Genomic DNA, 18,635 nt, shown 5'->3' with positions numbered 1-18,635 from the left:
AAGTCAGCCATATCAGCTATGTTTTTTAAAAAGGCAGTAAATGAGGCTGAATGAACTGTTTTGCTGCCAGACAAGGCTCTGCTGATAACCAGGTGTAGCAGTGGTATAGTGCAATTAATGTATTGTTTAGTGTTGTGTTGTGGATTTGCTGGCATGCACCCCACCTTTTTTTCTTTTGCCCCACCAAGATTTACATGCTGAAGTCGCCACTGTGTGTGTATATATATATATATATATATAGATAGATAGATAGATAGATAGATAGATAGATAGATAGATAGATAGGACAAAACACACACCATGACAAAACACACATCATGACAAGGGAGACACCACAACACTACATAAAGACCTAAGACAACAACGTAGCATGGCAGCAATACATGACAACACAGCATGGTAGCAACACCACATGACAACATGGTAGCAGCACAACATGGCAGCATCACAAAACATGGTACAAACAGTATTGGGCACAGACAACAGCACAAAGGCAAGAAGGTAGAGACAACAATACATCATGTTAAGCAGCCACAACTGTCAGTAAGGGTGTCCATGATTGAGTCTGAATGAGGAGATGGAGATAAAGCTGTCCAGTTTGAGTGGGGTTTTTTGCAGCTAGTTCCAGTCGTTAGCGGCAGCGAACTGAAAAGAAGAGCGGCACAGGGATGTGCGCCCTTGGGGACCTTTAACAGAATGTGACTGGCAGAACGGGTGTTGTATGTGGAGGATGTATGCTTTATGGTTCCCGCCATGAGCCAGTGAACATTGGGCCTTTTTAGCTAGCTGCTCGCTGTTATTAATTATGTAAAAACACAATATCAGTCGTGGAAGCACATGAAAATATTTTGGGGGTGAATTATTGAGCTATTCATTTCATGATTGACGGACGGTGAAACTTAATCTCCCATGATTCCGTAGTACCGGAATTGACACAGACAATCATAACATATGCTACACAAAGGCCTTGTTTTAACAGGTTTCTTATTGGAAGAATGTAGTCTAAATGTAGTGCTCAAACTCCTTATGGAAAACATGGAGAGTGTTTTTTTTATTAGTGAATGTACATTTTTGTACATTTTTCCAATTACACAATTAGATTTAAGAGGTAAAATGTTTTCTTTGTCCTTATTATAGTTAAGGAAACCGAGCAGCACATTCTCACATAATAAACAGAAGTCATCAAGAATATTAACAATTATAAAACTATAAATATCTTGCCACAATTTCTTTCCATGTAGACAATGCCAAAATAAATGTAAAACTGTTTCTGTTTGCTCAACACAAAAACTACAGTTAATGCTATTGTATTTTTTTGAGTTTCTTCAGATAATGATTTGCAGGGTACGGTAATTGACCATGTTGTGTTTGTTCTTTGTATACCTCAGTGGTTGTTGATACCTCACCCAACTTAAAATAAACAATTACTCTGCATATAAAAATAACATATAACAGAGGAAACTATTTAGCATTTTAATTAGATCTTCGATGGTGTAGGTAGTTCATTTTTTGCCTGTATGTGACCCATAGAAATATGAATCATATTTCTACGGGACACATACAGGCCATAAATAAACTAGCTACGCTGGTGTCTGCACATGTTAAACTGTAATTCTCTTTTTGCTGTCTGTATACCAATTGTGTACATGTGAATATTCAAATACACTTCATAAATAGTAATGCCAGCATTACTCACCTGTGATTAGTGAATTAAAGCAGATCAATATCAAAAACGTTTGAGTGTTAACTGTGGAGGCTTTGCTTTTTGCTTTTGCACAATATAACGCAGTCCCCACAGTAATGAAAATCAGCCGTCCACAATGTACCCCAAGGGAGATGTCCAGAGGGAGATCTCCCTTGGGGTATTTCTTAACAGACTTATCAATGCTAGGATCGTTACACTACTCCCTCGGTTCAGAAAACACAACCTGTGCTTCTCTATCACAAATCCCTCACACCTTAACAGGACATGCTTTTGACCCTCATACAGTATCCTACTTCTGCGCATCAGAGTAGCAAATGGTAGGAGGGGGTATTAACCTGAGGTAGGCTTCAAGCCAGGTCGTTTGACCCTAAGGAAATCGCACCACACACAACAACCCCAAGAGAGTAAGGGCCTCATCAAGGCTAGCATCGTTCAACTGTCAGGCAGCATGACTACCTTGTAGACTTCTAACTAGTACTAAATGCAGTTTTAGCTGGCTCACTGGTTTTCATTTTAATGTGGGATTAAATACAAATTGGTGCTATAAAACGTTCAAATCCTCAGACCGATTGACTGTAACCTAAGCCTCTGTCTTGCAGGCATGAACTCTTAGGTTGCATGTATTGACAATAGATTCAAAGTGTTATATTACTCCCAAATTAAGAAGAACCACTGCTAATGCACATTAAAACCACATAGTTATGTACATGTCATTTAATGACATATCTAATATAATGACCTACAGTATATCATAATTTTATGACATACAGTGCATTCGGAATGTATTCAAACCCCTTGACTTTTTCCACGTTACATTACAGCCTTATTCTAAAATCTATTCAATAGTTTTTCCCCCTCATCAATCTATACACAATACCCCATAATGACAAAGTTAAAACAGGTTTGTAGAAACTTTAGCCAATTTATGAAAATTAAAAACATATCACATTTACATAAGTTCAGACCCTTTACTCAGTACTTTGTTGAAGCACTATTGGCAGCAATTACAGCCTCGAGTCCTCTTGGGTATGATGCTACAATCTTGGCACACCTGTATTTGGGGAGTTTCTCCTGTTCTTCTCTGCAGATCCTCTCAAGCTCTGTCAGGTTGGATGGGTAGCGTCGCTGCACAACTATTGTCAGGTCTCTCCAGAAATATTACATCAGGTTCAAGTCCGGGCTCTGGCACTCAAGGACATTGTCCCAAAGTCACTCCTGCGTTGTCTTGGCTGTTTGCTTATGGCCATTGTCCTGTTGAAAGGTGAACCTTCACCCCAGTCTGAAGTCCTGAGAGCTCTGGAACAGGTTTTCATCAAGGATCTTTCATGTTTCCCTCGATCCTGACTAGTCTCCCAGTCCCTGCCACTGAAAACATGATGCTGCCTCCACCATGCTTCACTGTAGAGATGGTGCCAGGTTTCTTCCAGCTGTAACGTTTGGCATTCAGGCCAAATAGTTCAATCTTGGTTTCATCAGACCAGAGAATCTTGTTTCTCATGGTCTGAGAGTCATTTAGGTGTCTTTTGGCAAACTCCAAGCGGGCTGAGGAGTGGCTTCCTTCTGGCCACTCTACCATAAAGGCCTGATTGGGGGAGTGCTGGAGAGATGGTTGTCCATCTGGAAGGTTCTCCCATTTCCACTCTGGAGCTCTGTTAGAATGACCATCGGGTTCTTGGTCACCTCCCTGACCAAGGACCTTCTCCCCCGATTACTCAGTTTGGCCGGGCGGCCAGCTCTAGGAAGAGTCTTGGTGGTTCCAAACTTCTTCAGTTTAAGAACGAGGCCACTGTGTTCTTGGGGACCTTCAATGCTGCAGAAATGTTTTTGTACCCTTACCCAGATCTGTGCCTCGACACAATCCTGTGTCGGAGCTCCACGGACAATTCCTTCGACCTCATGGCTTGGTTTTTGGTCTGACATGCACTGTCAACCGTGGGGCCTTATAGAGACTTATAGAGCCAATGAATTTAATTTACCACAGGTGGACTCCAATCAAGTTGTAGAAACATCTCAAGGATAATCAATGGGAACAGGATGCACCTGATCTCAATTTCAAGTCTCATAGCAATACTTATGTAAATAAGATATTTCTGTTTTTTATTATTAATACATTTGCAAAAATGTTGAAAAACCTGTTTTCGCTTTGTCATTATGGGATATTGTGTGTAGGTTGTTGAGGGGAATGGGTCTGAATTGTTTCCGAATGCAATGTATATCTGTCATAGTGGATTCTCGTTTCTACTCCCAAAAAACACAGTTATACTAATGCCTTTAGGTTACATTTTATATAGAAAACACATTTTGATTTAATAGTTTCCATTACCTGTACCCATCCTCCTTTTTTATTTATTTTTTTATTTCACCTTTATTTAACCAGGTAGCTCAGTTGAGAACAAGTTCTCATTTGCAACTGCGACCTGGCCAAGATAAAGCACAGCAATTCGAAACATATAACAACACAGAGTTACACATGGAATAAACAAAACATACAGTCAATAATACAGTAGAACAAAAGAAAACAAAAAGTCTATATACAGTGAGTACAAATGAGGTAAGATAAGGGAGTTAAGGCAATAAATAGGCCATGGTGGCGAACTAATTACAATATAGCAATTAAACACTGGAATGGTAGATGTGCAGGAGATGAATGTGCAAGTAGAGATACTGGGGTGCAAAGGAGCAAGATAAATAAATAAATACAGTATGGGGATGAGGTAGATAGATGGGCTGTTTACAGATGGGCTATGTACAGTACAGGTGCAGTGATCTATGAGCTGCTCTGACAGCTGGTGCTTAAAGCTAGTGAGGGAGATATGAGTCTCCAGCTTCAGTGATTTTTGCAGTTCTTTCCAGTAATTGGCAGCAGAGAACTGGAAGGAAAGGCGACCAAAGGAGGAATTGGCTTTGGGGGTGACCAGTGAGATATACCTGCTGGAGCGCGTGCTACGAGTGAGTGCTGCTATGGTGACCAGTGAGCTGAGATAAGGCAGGGCTTTACCTAGCAGAGACTTGTAGATAACCTGTGGCCAGTGGGTTTGGCGACGAGTATGAAGCGAGGGCCAACCAACGACAGCGTACAGGTCGCAGTGGTGGGTAGTGTATGGGTCTTTGGTGACAAAACGGATGGCACTGTGATAGACTGCATCCAATTTGTTGAGTAGAGTGTTGGATGCTATTTTATAGATGACATCGCCGAAGTCGAGGATCGGTAGGATGGTCAGTTTTACGAGGGTGTGTTTGGCAGCATGAGTGAAGGATGCTTTGTTGCGATATAGGAAGCCGATTCTAGATTTAATTTTGGATTGGAGATGCTTAATGTGAGTCTGGAAGGAGAGTTTACAGTCTAACCAGACACCTAGGTATTTGTAGTTGTCCACATATTCTAAGTCAGAGCCGTCCAGAGTAGTGATGCTGGACGGGCGGGTAGGTGCGGGCAGTGATCGATTGAATAGCATGCATTTAGTTTTACTTGCATTTAAGAGCAGTTGGAGGCCACGGAAGGAGAGCTGTATGGCATTGAAGCTCGTCTGGAGGTTAGTTAACACAGTGTCCAAAGAAGGGCCAGAAGTATACAGAATGGTGTCGTCTGCGTAGAGGTGGATCAGAGAATCACCAGCAGCAAGCACGACATCATTGATGTACACAGAGAAGAGAGTCGGCCCGAGAATTGAACCCTGTGGCACCCCCGATAGAGACTGCCAGAGGTCCGGACAACAGGCCCTCCGATTTGACACACTGAACTCTATCAGAGAAGTAGTTGGTAAACCAGGCGAGGCAATCATTTGAGAAACCAAGGCTGTCGAGTCTGCCAATAAGAATGTGGTGATTGACAGAGTCGAAAGCCTTGGCCAGGTCGATGAATACGACTGCACAGTAATGTCTCTTATCGATGGCGGTTATGATGTCGTTTAGGACCTTGAGCGTGTCTGAGGTGCATCCATGACCAGCTCTGAAACCGGATTGCATAGCAGAGAAGGTACGGTGGGATTCGAAATGGTCAGTAATCTGTTTGTTAACTTGGCTTTCGAAGACCTTAGAAAGACAGGGTAGGATAGATATAGGTCTTTAGCAGTTTGGGTCTAGAGTGTCACCCCCTTTGAAGAGGGGGATGACCGTGGCAGCTTTCCAATCTTTGGGAATCTCAGACGATACAAAAGAGAGGTTGAACAGGCTAGTGATAGAGGTTGCAACAATTTCGGCAGATAATTTTAGAAAGAGAGGGTCCAGATTGTCTAGCCCGGCTGATTTGTAGGGGTCCAGATTTTGCAGCTCTTTCAGAACATCAGATATCTGGATTTGGGTGAAGGAGAAATGGTGGGGGCTTTGGCGGGTTGCTGTGGAGGGTGCCGGGCAGTTGACCAGGTTAGGGGTAGCCAGGTGGAAAGCTGAGAAATGCTTATTGAAATTCTCAATTATAGTGGATTTATTGGTGGTAACAGTGTTTCCTAGCCTCAGAGCAGTGGGCAGCTGGGAGTAGGTGCTCTTATTCTCCATGGACTTTACAGTGTCCCAGAACCTTTTTGAGTTTGTACTACAGGATCAAATTTCTGTTTGAAAAAGCTAGCCTTAGCTTTCCTAAATGCCTGTGTATATTTGTTCCTAACTTCCCTAAAAAGTTGCATATCACGGGGGCTATTCAATGCTAATGCAGAATGCCACAGGATGTTTTTGTGCTGGTCAAGGGCAGACAGGTCTGGAGTGAACCAAGGACTATATCTATTCCTAGTTCTACATTTTTTAAATGGGGCATACTTATTTAAGATGGTGAGGAAGGCAATTTTAAAGAATAACCAGGCATCATCTACTGACGGGATGAGGTCAATGTCATTCCAGGATACCCCGGCCAGGTCGATTAGAAAGGCCTGCTCGCAGAAGTGTTTTAGGGAGCGCTTGACAGTGATGAGTGGTGGTCGTTTGGTCACAGACCCATTACGCATGCAGGCAATGAGGCAGTGATCGCTGAGATCTTGATTGAAAACAGCAGAGGTGTATTTGGAGGGCGAGTTAGTTAGGATGATATCTATGAGGGTGCCCGTGTTTACGGATTTGAGGTTGTACCTGGTAGGTTCATTGATAATTTGTGTGAGATTGAGGGCATCAAGTTTAGATTGTAGGATGGCCGGGGTGTTAAGCATGTCCCAGTTTAGGTCACCTAGTTGCACTAGCTCAGAAGATAGATGGGGGGCAATCAATTCACATATGGTGTCGAGGGCACAGCTGGGGGCAGAGGGTGGTCTATAGCAAGCGGCAACAGTGAGAGACTTGTTTCTGGAAAGGTGAATTTTTAGAATTAGAAGCTGGAATTGTTTGGGTACAGACTTGGATAGTAATACAGAACTCTGCAGGTTATCTTTGCAGTAGATTGCAACACCGCCCCCTTTGGCAGTTCTGTCTTGGCGGAAAATGTTATAGTTAGGGATGGAGATTTCAGGGTTTTTGATGGTTTTCCTAAGTCAGGATTCAGACACGTCTAAGACATCCGGGTTGGCAGAGTGTGCTAAAGCAGTGAATAAAACAAACTTAGGGAGTAGGCTTCTAATGTTGGCATGCATGAAACCAAGGCTTTTACGGTTACAGAAGTCAACAAATGAGAGCACCTGGGGAGTAGGAGTGGAGCTAGGCATGGCAGGACCTGGATTAACCTCTACATCACCAGAGGAGAAGTAGAATAAGGGTACGGCTAAAGGCTATACAAACTGGCCGTCTAGCACGTTCGGAACAGAGAGTAAAAGGAGCAGGTTTCTGGGCACAATAGCATAGATTCAAGGCATAGTGTACAGACAAAGGTAAGGTAGTATGTGAGTACATTGGAGGTAAACCTAGGCAATGAGTAATGATAAGAGAGATATAGTCTCTCGAGACATTTAAACCAGGTGATGTCATCGCATATGTAGGAGGTGGAACAACATGGATGGTTAAGTCATATTGAGCAGGGCTAGAGGCTCTACAGTGAAATAAGACAGTAATCACTAACCAGGACAGTAATGGACGAGGCATTTTGATATTAGAGAGAGGTAGGCGTAGCCAAGTGAACATATGGGTCCAGTGAGTGGTTGGGCTGGCTGGGGACACGGCGATTCAGACAGTTAGCAGGCCGGTGCTAACAAGCTAGCAGTTAGTAGGCCGGGACTAAACAAGCTAGCAGTTAGTAGACCGGGGCTAAACAAGCTAGCAGTTAGTAGACCGGGGCTAAACAAGCTAGCAGTTAGAAGAACGGGCCTAAACAAGCTAGCATTTAGCAGACCGGGTTAGCAAGCAAGCAGTTAGCAGACTGGGGCAAGCAAGCTAGCAGTTAGCAGACCGGGGCAAGCAAGCTAGCAGTTAGCAGACCGGGGCAAGCAAGCTAGCAGTTAGCAGACCGGGGCAAGCAAGCTAGCAGTTAGCAGACCGGGGCAAGCAAGCTAGCAGTTAGCAGACCGGGGCAAGCAAGTTAGCAGAAGGGCCTTTGGGGGACGTCGCGATGGATGTTTTTGCCTCTTCGTGCGGTGACGTCGATAGACCAGTCGTGGATTAGTAGGGTTCCAAGTAGCTCTAGGTAGCTAGCAGGCCACGGTTAGCAGAATGGGCCTTCAGCGTACGTCACACCTGAGGGGCCTGTTGGAATCCTCGGGCAGATTAGGTCGGTATTCCAGACAGTAGAGGATTGGCGGGGTTCTGTGCCCCGTACCGACAGTAGAAGGGGTGGTAGCACAGGAGCCCTACCAGGGCTAGCTTCAGGCTAATTGGTGCTTGCTCCGGGATGGAAACGCTAGCCAGGAGTAGTCAGCCAGAATTGCGGTTAGCTAGTTGCGAAGATCCAAATGAAAAGGTTCAGAGTTTGCAGTAGGAATCCGGGGATATGGAGAAAAAAAAATAGGTCCGTTATGCTCTGGTTTGAGTCACGTTGTATGAACTGGCGAGAGCTTTCCGAGCTAAAGGTTAGCTGATGACCGCCAGCAGTGGTTTGCTAACTGATAGCTGGTAGGTAGTTAGCTGGCTAGCTTCAGTTGAGGGATTCCAGATCCGAAGTAAGTAGAAATACTTTAGAAAAACAGATCCACACCACATCCTGCAGTAGCCATGCTCCTGCACCTATCCCCACAAGATACAGGTACAGAATGCGAAACAATTTCCATGACAAACTTAAAAATAGCTTGGCTGTATGACATTTTTTTCATGAATTCTGTCATTTAATTTCAATTTTTTTTTACCTACACAAGACTACCTGATGCAGGACCTACAAAAGTGACTTGGGCAGAGAGGCAGGCCTTGTGTGCACAAAAGTGGCAATGGTGATGATGGACAGCATGCTCTCTGCTGAAGGTACTGCGATGGGCCAGTGTCAGTATTGCAACAGGGAGGATGCGTGGTGCTATCCTGATTGGAATAAATGGTAAATATGTGGTTTTTAAGGACTTTACTTCTATTCACATGTTTTTAAAGAATGTAATTAATTACTTTCTAATAATTTCTCCTGACTCAGGGTGCTACAACCTGTCCCTACCTGCTCTGAACTGCTCCCGGGTGTCTGAGACATTGGACAGTGGGGCTGGAGGAACTTGTAAAGAGTGGCTACTAGCCAGCCACCGTGACTCACCAGACCATCTTCACAGTGGACCTCTTCAAGTCCTTTGAAGACATGAAGGTGTTGGCCCCAGGATGCTCCCGTCAAGCCTTTGTGGGAATGCTTGATGGAAGAACAAAGCACTTTGGCAGGGTAAGTGTGTATATACTAATCAAATGATAATTTTAATGAATTAGTGGTTAATATTTGTCCCTAATATAAAAATTGCCCCCTACTTATACCTTTGTCTGTTTAGCATGTTATTCCAGAAGGCATTCCTTCGAGTGGATGTACGGGCAGTTTGAAATAGACACGTTTTGTGGAAGCGATCTCCTCCATTGTCCTGCCTGCTCACAGGAAGTGGATGCTATATCAGTTGATGGGAATCGCAAGCAATACCGCTTCCGGAAAGCCTCAGAGTTTGTACTACATCTCATGTGTTGATGTTTTGTTCAGGGTATAATTCTATCTTCTTAAAGTGCATGCTGGCCTTCTTTTTGTTATGAAGTATATGTTTGTGACGTCATATTGCAGTTGGTCCCATTTTTAGTAGAAGCTGAACTGGCAATTAGAAGGTCGTTCTCCATGAAGACAGTGATTTGTTGTTTTGCTTTATCCAACCCCCTCCGAGACACACACAGACATACACAGAGAGGTTGGAGCTTCCTTTCCTCATCTCTCCTCTCCTTCTTCTCTGATAACACAATCCCCTGTCTTTCTGTCTGAGAGTTTACACTGTACTCTTAGTTTAATCCCTGTCCTCTCCTGTAGGATCATTGTGGGCCTGTTGTAGATGAACGTGGCTCCACTGGCTGTGTTCCAGACCCTGAAGGCCATGTGTGCTAGCCAGAGGATAGCTGACACCTCCATGGGAGACTCCTCCACAGCCTCCTACCCCAACACCACCACCACCACAGCCTCCTCAGCCTCCAACAGAACCCAGAGGTCAGTCAATGGCCAATATCAGGGGCTGAGGGAGCTAGAGGAGAGAGTTTGTGGTTTCCCTTTTCTCAACAATACTGCTTTCTCACTGGTAGTTCAGCCAGAGTATATAGGTCATTGTTTCCTCTATCATAACAGTACATGTCTCTTGGGTAGGGACAGACAGGGAAGAGGGTTTAATGTTTCTATAGCCTCGGAGCCCAGGCTTCTCACGATCTTCAAAAAAAACACTCTGGGGAAGTTCCTCTCAGGAAGATGATAAAAAAGGGCCGAGTATGGATTATATTGACACCATATGAAATATTTAGCATGGGTGGAGCTCCAAACAGAGGTTGTGTTTCAGAAGAATGTTCCAACTTGCAACAAGCCTGCATGCATAAGATACAAAACTAATGCTGTATAGGCTACTAAAACGTTGTCTGATAGGGTAGGAAAAGAGAGAGACAGACAACTGAGGGGAATGTAATTTCAACTCAAAGCCAGTCAAATGCCAGCGTCCTCATTGCAACGCAAAATCCCAACCTAAAGTTCTCCAGACTTCTACTAGTTCATTCAACAAGACAAGATGCTGAGGAGTATTTATGTCTGTAATAAAGCCCTTTTGTGGGGAAAAAACTAATTCCGATTGGCTGGGCCTGGGCCTGGCTCCCCAGTGGGTGGGCCTATGCCCTCCCAGGCCCACCCATGGCTCCGCCCCTGCCCAGTCAAGTGAAATCCATAGATTAGGACCTAATTAATTTATTTCAATTGACTGATTTCTTTATATGAACTGTAACTCAGTAAAATCGAAATTGAAATTGTCACATATTGCGTTTTATATTTTTGTCAATTATTAGTGGGTCTTATGGTTGTGGAAGGCTTGTATTTAGCTTAGGTATAATTTTATAAGCCCTGAATTCATTAGATTATTCCTGACTTTTTGAAATGCAGTGTATTGACCTGTTTAACTGCGCAACAAAGCTTAGTTAGAGAAAACGGCAAAAAAATCGAGATGTATATTGTGAATCACCCATAACTTTGAAACTATTGAGATGTGAGTTTTAGGTCATATCACCCAGCCCTAGTTGAGGGGAAGGGATTTACCCTGTAGGGGAACTGAATACTGTGCTCCATCTTCATTGCTGTCAGTCATGCTCTCATAAGTGTCTCATTGGTCACCTCATCGGAACATGCTCATCTGCATGTTCTTATCCTGCCCCAAACACTGCCTTTTTGGCTTGCATGACAGCCACACACACACACACACACACACACACACACACACACACACACACACACACACACACACACACACACACACACACACACACACACACACACACACACACACACTGCCTGCCATCCATCTCACCCTTCTCTGTATGTGCAGTGCGTAGAAAAGCAGGCAGAGAGAAGAGCAGAGAGGGTTTCAGCCAGAGGGTGCCATTCCAGCCCAGCGCCACCAGGGGGCAGAAAGCAGCAGTTCCTCCTCACAGATCACCCCAACTACCACTAACTAGACCCCACAGGACTAAGGACTGAGGGGCCACCTGAAGTCTTAAGATGCTTCCTCAACTCTTCTTCTTTCCTTCATCTGCATTGATGGCTAATTCATCTCCTCTCCTCCTCAGTTGAATAAAGGTGAATGAATATAAGAGTGAAATTATGTACCTAGTTCACCATGTGGCTTTCACCTCTACTATGCTTCCACATCAGTGCAAATGAGGAGAGGAGGTACCTTGTTTAAATCACAGTATTGAGATGCACCCTGATTCATAATCCGTGTGACCACTAATGCTTACCTCTTGGTCACCAGTGCTGATTTTCGACCTGCCAAAAGGCCGGGAGAATTGCTTGTTAGAACTGGTCCAGAGTCAGTTGGGATATGTTAGAGTATAAGGGTTGAGTTTAGGTTTTGGGTCACCAGAAACTGATCCTAAAACAGTACCATGCGCTCGTACTTTAGACAGGGTATAAACCAGGGCTGTCATCTGCTAATACTAATGTATAATATTGATATGTATTGAAATAGTTATTTTATACCATAAACACAGCAACAAGGAGTGGTCTGAAGTGCTCACCATCACAGCACTTGTGAAACCAGAAATGTTTGCACTCTCTTTTGGGACGTCCATATAAGCTGTGTGTGTGTGTGTGTGTGTGTGTGTTGGTTGTTTATGTCCACCATGCTGAAATCCAACACAATACTGTGTCCTTTGTATGTTTCCTATTCTTTTGGCTTGGAGAGAGTTACTAGAGTACAGCCAATTCGGTTGCCCCTCTTGTCCATCATGTTGAAATCCAACACAATATACACTATGAGTACAAAACATTAGGAACACCTGCTCTTTCCGTGACATAGACTGACCAGGAGAATCCAGGTGAAAGATATGATCCCTTATTGATGTGACTTAAATCCACTTCAATCAGTGTAGATGAAGGGGGGGGAGAGTTAAAGAGTGATTTTTAAGTAACAATTAAGACATGGATTGTGTGTGTGTGCCATTCAGAGGGTGAATGTGCCGTTGAGCGAAGTGCCTTTGAACGGGGAGGGGTAGTCGGTGCCAGGCGCACTGGTTTGAGTGTGGGATGAACTGCAACGCTGCAGGGTTTTTCACATTCAACAGCAACTGTGGGAAGCACAGTTGTGGGAAGCATTGGAGTCAACATGGGCCAGCATCCCTGTGGAACGCTTTCAGACACCTTGTAGAGTCCATGCCCGGACGAAATGAGGCTATTCTGAGGACAAAATGGGGGGGTGTGCAACTCAATATTAGGAAGGTGTTCCTAATGTTTTGTACACTCAATGTAGTCTGCTGTTTATTCTGCCTGATGCCAATGAGGAAAAAGTGAGTGAAGGAGCCTAGGCTGCAGTCTCTTGTTCCAAAATATTGTCACAGTAACACTTGAGAGCTCTACAAGCTGTTGCGGTTTATTTTCTCTGTCCACCATATTGAAATCAACACAATACGGTGTGAACAAAATACTGTTTCATTACAGTATGTGTGTTCCTAGATCGTGAGTAAAGCACATTGGAGTGGTGGGCTTTGAGTGAGTTCATTCCTGTCCTGTCTACGGTGATGCTTCAGCTGTGAAGAGACAGAGAAGAGCACCCTACAGTGAAATGCCTTTCCCAACAATACAGCAATCAACATCACTAGTACTATCATTATAATTCTATTTTTTTTAAGTCAAGTCTAACAAAAACAAATGAGAAGTAGAAATGAGAAGAACACGAGTGAGTAAGTAAGTAAGCTATATACAGGGTCAGGTCCAATACCATATATACAATGTGTAGGCTTACTGGAGGGATGGAGGTAGATCTGTATAGGGGTCAGGTGACTAGGCATCAGGATATATGATAAACAGAGTAGCAGCAGCGTATATGGTATGTGTGTATAGTCAGTATGAGTGTGTGTGTGGTTGTGTGTGTGATAATGCAGATAGTTTGTGTAGCTATTTAGCGCTCTTATGGCTTGGGGATAGATGCTGTTCAGGAGCTTGTTGGTGTCAGACTTGTAGCTCCGGTTACAGTGCGGAAAGCAGAGGTTGCAGAGGTTGCAGAGGTTGCAGAGGTTGCAGAGGTTGCAGAGGTCGCAGAGGTCGCAGAGGTCGCAGAGGTCGCAGAGGTCGCAGTCAATGGCTTGGGTTGGCTGGAGTCTTTTGCAAGGAGCTCGGCCCCAGTGATGTGCTGGACTGTCCTCACCAACCTCTGTAGCGCCATGGGATCGAGGGCAGTGCAGTTGCCATACCAAGCAGTGATACAGCCAGTCAAGATGCTCTCAATGGTGCAGCTGTAAAAGTTTTTGATGATTTGAGGGCTCATGCCAAATCATTTCAACCTCCGGAGGGCCAAGAGGCGCTGTCGCGCGTGTGGACCATTTTAAGTCCTTGGTGATTTGGACACAGAGGAACTTGAAGCTATCTACCTGCTCCACTTCTGCCTCGTCGATGTCAATGGGGGCGTGCTCGCCCCCCTCCCCACCATTTCCTGTAGTCCACGATCAGCTCCATGGTCTTACTGACATTGAGGGAGAGGTTGTTGTCCTGGCACCATACTGCCAAGTCACTGACCTCCTCCCTGTAGGTTGGCTCATCGTCGCCGGTGATCAGGCCAACCACCGTCGTGTCGTCAGCAAACTTGATGATGGTGTTGGAGTCGTGGTTGGCCACGCAGTCGTGGGTGAACAGGGAGTACAGGAGGGGACTAAGCACACAACCCTGTGAGGCCCCCGTGTTCAAGGTCAGCGTGGCGGAGTTGATGTTACCTATCCTCACCACCTGGGATCGGCCCGTCAGGAAGTCCAGGATCCAGTCCCAGGGTCCCTAGCTCGGTGATGAGCTTAGAGGGGACAATGGTGTTGAACGACTGAGCTGGTATTCCTCTTATCTAAGTGGGTCAGGGCAGTATGGAGTGCAATTAAGATGGATCTGTTGGGGCGGTATGGGAATTGTAATGGGTCTAGGGTGTCTGTGGTGATGGAGTTCTGTGCCATAACCAGCCTTTCAATGGGGCAGTATGCAAACTGTTCGTCGACTATTTGACTGTAAAAAGGACTTTGCCAGTTCGACGTTGTCTATTTCATGTGTCTGTTCAATGCCGCAGACCGCAGTCTGTTATTGAGTTAAGACTAAGAAATGTGGTGACCTTATGACCTTATTGTCCTTCACGGCTGGCGTGGTGTGACAATGGAAGCCAGTGTGTTATCTTCTCTCTCTCTCGGGGAGAGATTCAAGCATTTTCTGAGATGTCTCTAAGTTGTTGTTTTTTTCTGTGGCCTCCAGGGGGAACTGAAGGCACACTACAATCATGGGGCGTGCCACTGCCCAATCATCCAGCCCACTTACACCCAGATGGAATGTAAAGATTTTGGGCAGTGGCCAGCCGGGCTCGTAGACCGCAATATCTACTAGCCCGGCTGGTATTCTGTGCCATGCGATATTGTCAAAGCCAAACTTTAGCTAAACACGTTTTCTACTAGCCCATTCTGAAAAGTACCAGCTGCGGTCTAGCTTAATGTCCGTCCCTGCTTACACCCCATCCCAAATGGACCGCTAGCTAGCCCCTACCCCCCCCCCCTAAGCATATTATGTAGAGCTACGGAGTATTCAATGAGATAAAACGTTCAGAGCATTGCAGATGCAGTAGCCAACGCGGTTGCCTATTTTACATGACAATCATTCCACACAATATATTTCTATCTGAACATTCTGTGTCATTGTGACTTCATGATCAGTCTCCGGAAAGTGTTGGACAGGTCTCAGAACAATGGTGCTAGATGCACCATCAGACTTCACACTGACCGTTACTTTGAATCTACATTTTGTTGTCTGTATATGAGGAAGTAGTGTTGGTTTGTTTGTTTACACATATTTGTGTTTCAGTGAGACACATTTTTATTTTGTGTGTGTGTGTGTGTGTGTATATAAGTTGTGTGTGTAATTAATGATGTGTCTCTCTTCATAGGGTAATTAGATTTCCCCATTCCAGGCGGCAGAGATGAGAGAAGGGTACATACACCGGCGTGTGTGTATGCTGATGGGAGAGAGGGGTTAGGGACAGGGAACCCCAGTGTAGCCTTGCTGATGGGGGCTGAAGAGGGGGAGGTGGGAGGGAAAGTTGGGTGGAGGAAGGGAACAAGCAGGTGATTTATAGCAGTTCCACCAGGCCACCTCCTCTGCTCTCTCCCAAAACAGCAGAGCAAGGAAATCCATTACAAATGAAGTACTGTGTTAATGGGCTTTGGTGTGTGTGTGTGTTCATGGTAAACAATTGATGTTTGGGTGAAAAAAAGGTGAAGGTTATTTGAGGTGTCTGTTTCTGTGCAGCAGGTCAGCCTCTAGTGTGTGTGTGTGTGTGTGTGTGTGTGTGTGTGTGTGTGTGTGTGTGTGTGTGTGTGTGTGTGTTTATATACAGCACTGTTTGTGTTTGTGCTCCTATATAATCAGCTGCTTCCTATTGGCTCCTATGCACCCTCTATCCATCTCTTTTCTCTCCATCCCCCTCTCTCCTCTCTAGTTCTCTCACACGACCCCACCCCCCTCAGCTCTCTCTCTCCCTCACTTTCTGAGAGATGGAGTGATACAGGCCTGTGTTCTAGGCAGAGGAGAGGAGAGGCTCAGGGGAGAAAACAGAGGAGTGAAGGAGGAATAAATAAAGAGAACGGAGGGATGCTGGTAATGTACCAGCGGAGGGTGAGGACCACGTTCACTGCTGTGTGTGTGTGTGTGTGTGTGTGTGTGTGTGTGTGTGTGTGTGTGTGTGTGTGTGTGTGTGTGTGTGTGTGTGTGTGTGTGTGTGTGGGGGGGGATCGCGGCTTGCTCCAGACTCCCACAGGGGGGAGTTGTATATGTGTGTGTGCGGAGCCTGTCTCCTCTCACATTACCCCTTACATTAAAACCAGTCAGGGGGAAAATTACTGCAGACCTGGGCCACCCTGTCCACCTGGGCCCATGGAGAGAGGGATGAAGCCGGAGGAGGGGATAAAGATGTGGAAGAGAGGAAGGAGGGGGAGGAGGATAAGGATGGAGCCCATTAAGAGTGGGATGGAGTACCCTCTAGATGCTGACTTAGGCAAGGTTTGTGATTTTTTTCCCCCTAATAGATCAGGTGACGATTTGGTGAGGGTACGCCGATCCTACTAGACCTGTACCTTTAGGAACCAATTGTACCCTGAGCAGGTGGAAGAGAATTCGGTTGAGGATAAATCTGGTAAGACTCAGGCCCCGTCCACAGACTACCCCCTACCCCCTATGCAATTGTGTGGATCCGAAAGGATTGGATAGGTGTTAGTAATAAGGCAAAGCTGGGGCTACTATTCTTTTAATGGGAATGGTAGAATCCATGGGCCAAACAGAATCAAATCCCCTCGGGTCAGTGAGTAATACTTGGGTGACTCCATTCCTTGTATCAAACAGAGGTTTGATAAAGCAAGAGAGAACATAGTGCAAGAGAAGATGTGTTTTATTATCAGTAGTATTTACATTGGAACAAACCCCCCCACAACCCAACACTGTCACTCTCACTCTCTCTCACAGAAACAAGACACTCCCTCCTTGTTTTTCGTCCCATACAAAGTCCAAAGGGAGAGGGCGACTAAAATATGACTTCAATAACAGGATAGGAGTGATAACTCGTAGGGAACAGATGGTATGTGTTACGTTGTTGGAAGTCCGTAACGGTGCAGCCTGTACCTCTGCAAAGCTAAGAGATAGCTGGGCGGGTACAGAGCTGAATTCAGGAAATAATAACAGGCCAATACATCTGACTATCATGCCTGAATGGAATGAACTGACCTTGACTGTGTTTCTCTGTTTGTACCAAAGGCCATGTTGGAATAGCGTGGTATGACCGTGTAGCCTTTACAGCGGTAAAACTCCTACTCCTACAAGGGCATGTTCTTCAGTGAGAGACCTAGACAGAAACACAGTATTCAGGTAGATGCTGAAGTGGTAAACGTCATGGCCCTGCATACAAACCTTTAGCATTTCATCTTTAAAACACAGGTTGGGAAAGGTATTCCAGAAATATAACGGCATTGTATTATGATCTATCCTCCTCATACTTAGCCTTGCATGCCAACTAGGCTCACCTACTGTATAGAAACAGTTAGAAAAGAACTGAATTTGTTGATATCTCTACTGTGTGTGTGTGTGTGTGTGTGTGTGTGTGTGTGTGTGTGCGCGTGTGGTATTTGCTCCATTTTTTGGCAAAGTTGTTGTCTTTCATCTTGGCTGCATGTGAGCCTGATACCAAGTGCTAAGGATCTCTCTCTCTCTCTCTCTCTCACTCACACACACACACACACACACACACACACACACACACACACACACAGACGGCTAGTAGAGACGCTGTGTTCCTATCGGGCCACTAGGTGGCGATGGTTGCCAGGCTGCCAAGCAGACAGACACGGTAGCAAGTCACAGATGTTGTCTGGCCCCTCCTTTTGTTTTCTGCCTATTGAAGAAGGAGACCTCAGCTGCTGAAGGACATTCTCCATTATGGCATCAATGTTCTTTTGAAAATAATTTCCATTAAAACATGTTTTTTTTGTTGTTGTTGTTAAAGGGACAGTAACAAAGGGAAGGCCAGGAAAAGTAGATGAGGAGAGAGGGACTGACAAGGGGTGCCTGGATGGGAGTGAGGGATATAAAGGGGGCCTTGATTTAGAGAGGTTTGTGTGTGTGTATGAGTGGCTTGTGTATGTGTGTGTTCTGAATAACCATGTACGAGAACAGCAAGACCATCTATCGAGAAACATCACTAGAACTGACGGTCAAAATGATGAAGAATGTGTGGGTGAAAATGTGCCGTGTGTACTGGGTAGAATTCCAGAAGGAGTAATGTATATCGCTATGCGCCGTTTAGATCTGCAGTACAGTGGCTCAGAGTCTATCGGAGGGTCACCATAAATGTTGTCAATGAGCATTTCTTTATCCAATAACAGAACGTTTCACGGCTGC

The 18,635-nt window shown here is 45.0% G+C and overlaps 1 long non-coding RNA gene across 1 annotated transcript; it reads left to right on the top strand.

Moving 5' to 3' along the window:
- The first annotated feature begins 9,022 nt into the window (after nucleotides 1-9,022).
- LOC115160210 (uncharacterized) lies at nucleotides 9,023-9,574 on the top strand. The gene is made up of 3 exons (XR_003869035.1): nucleotides 9,023-9,077; nucleotides 9,168-9,401; nucleotides 9,505-9,574. It is a non-coding gene; the product is annotated as an uncharacterized LOC115160210 (long non-coding RNA).
- The last annotated feature ends 9,061 nt before the right edge of the window (nucleotides 9,575-18,635 follow it).

Source organism: Salmo trutta, chromosome 23, assembly GCF_901001165.1.
Source record: "Salmo trutta chromosome 23, fSalTru1.1, whole genome shotgun sequence".
Taxonomy (NCBI): Eukaryota; Metazoa; Chordata; class Actinopteri; order Salmoniformes; family Salmonidae; genus Salmo; species Salmo trutta.
Note: the sequence above shows the minus strand (reverse complement) of the source record. Positions and strands in the feature narration are given on the sequence as shown.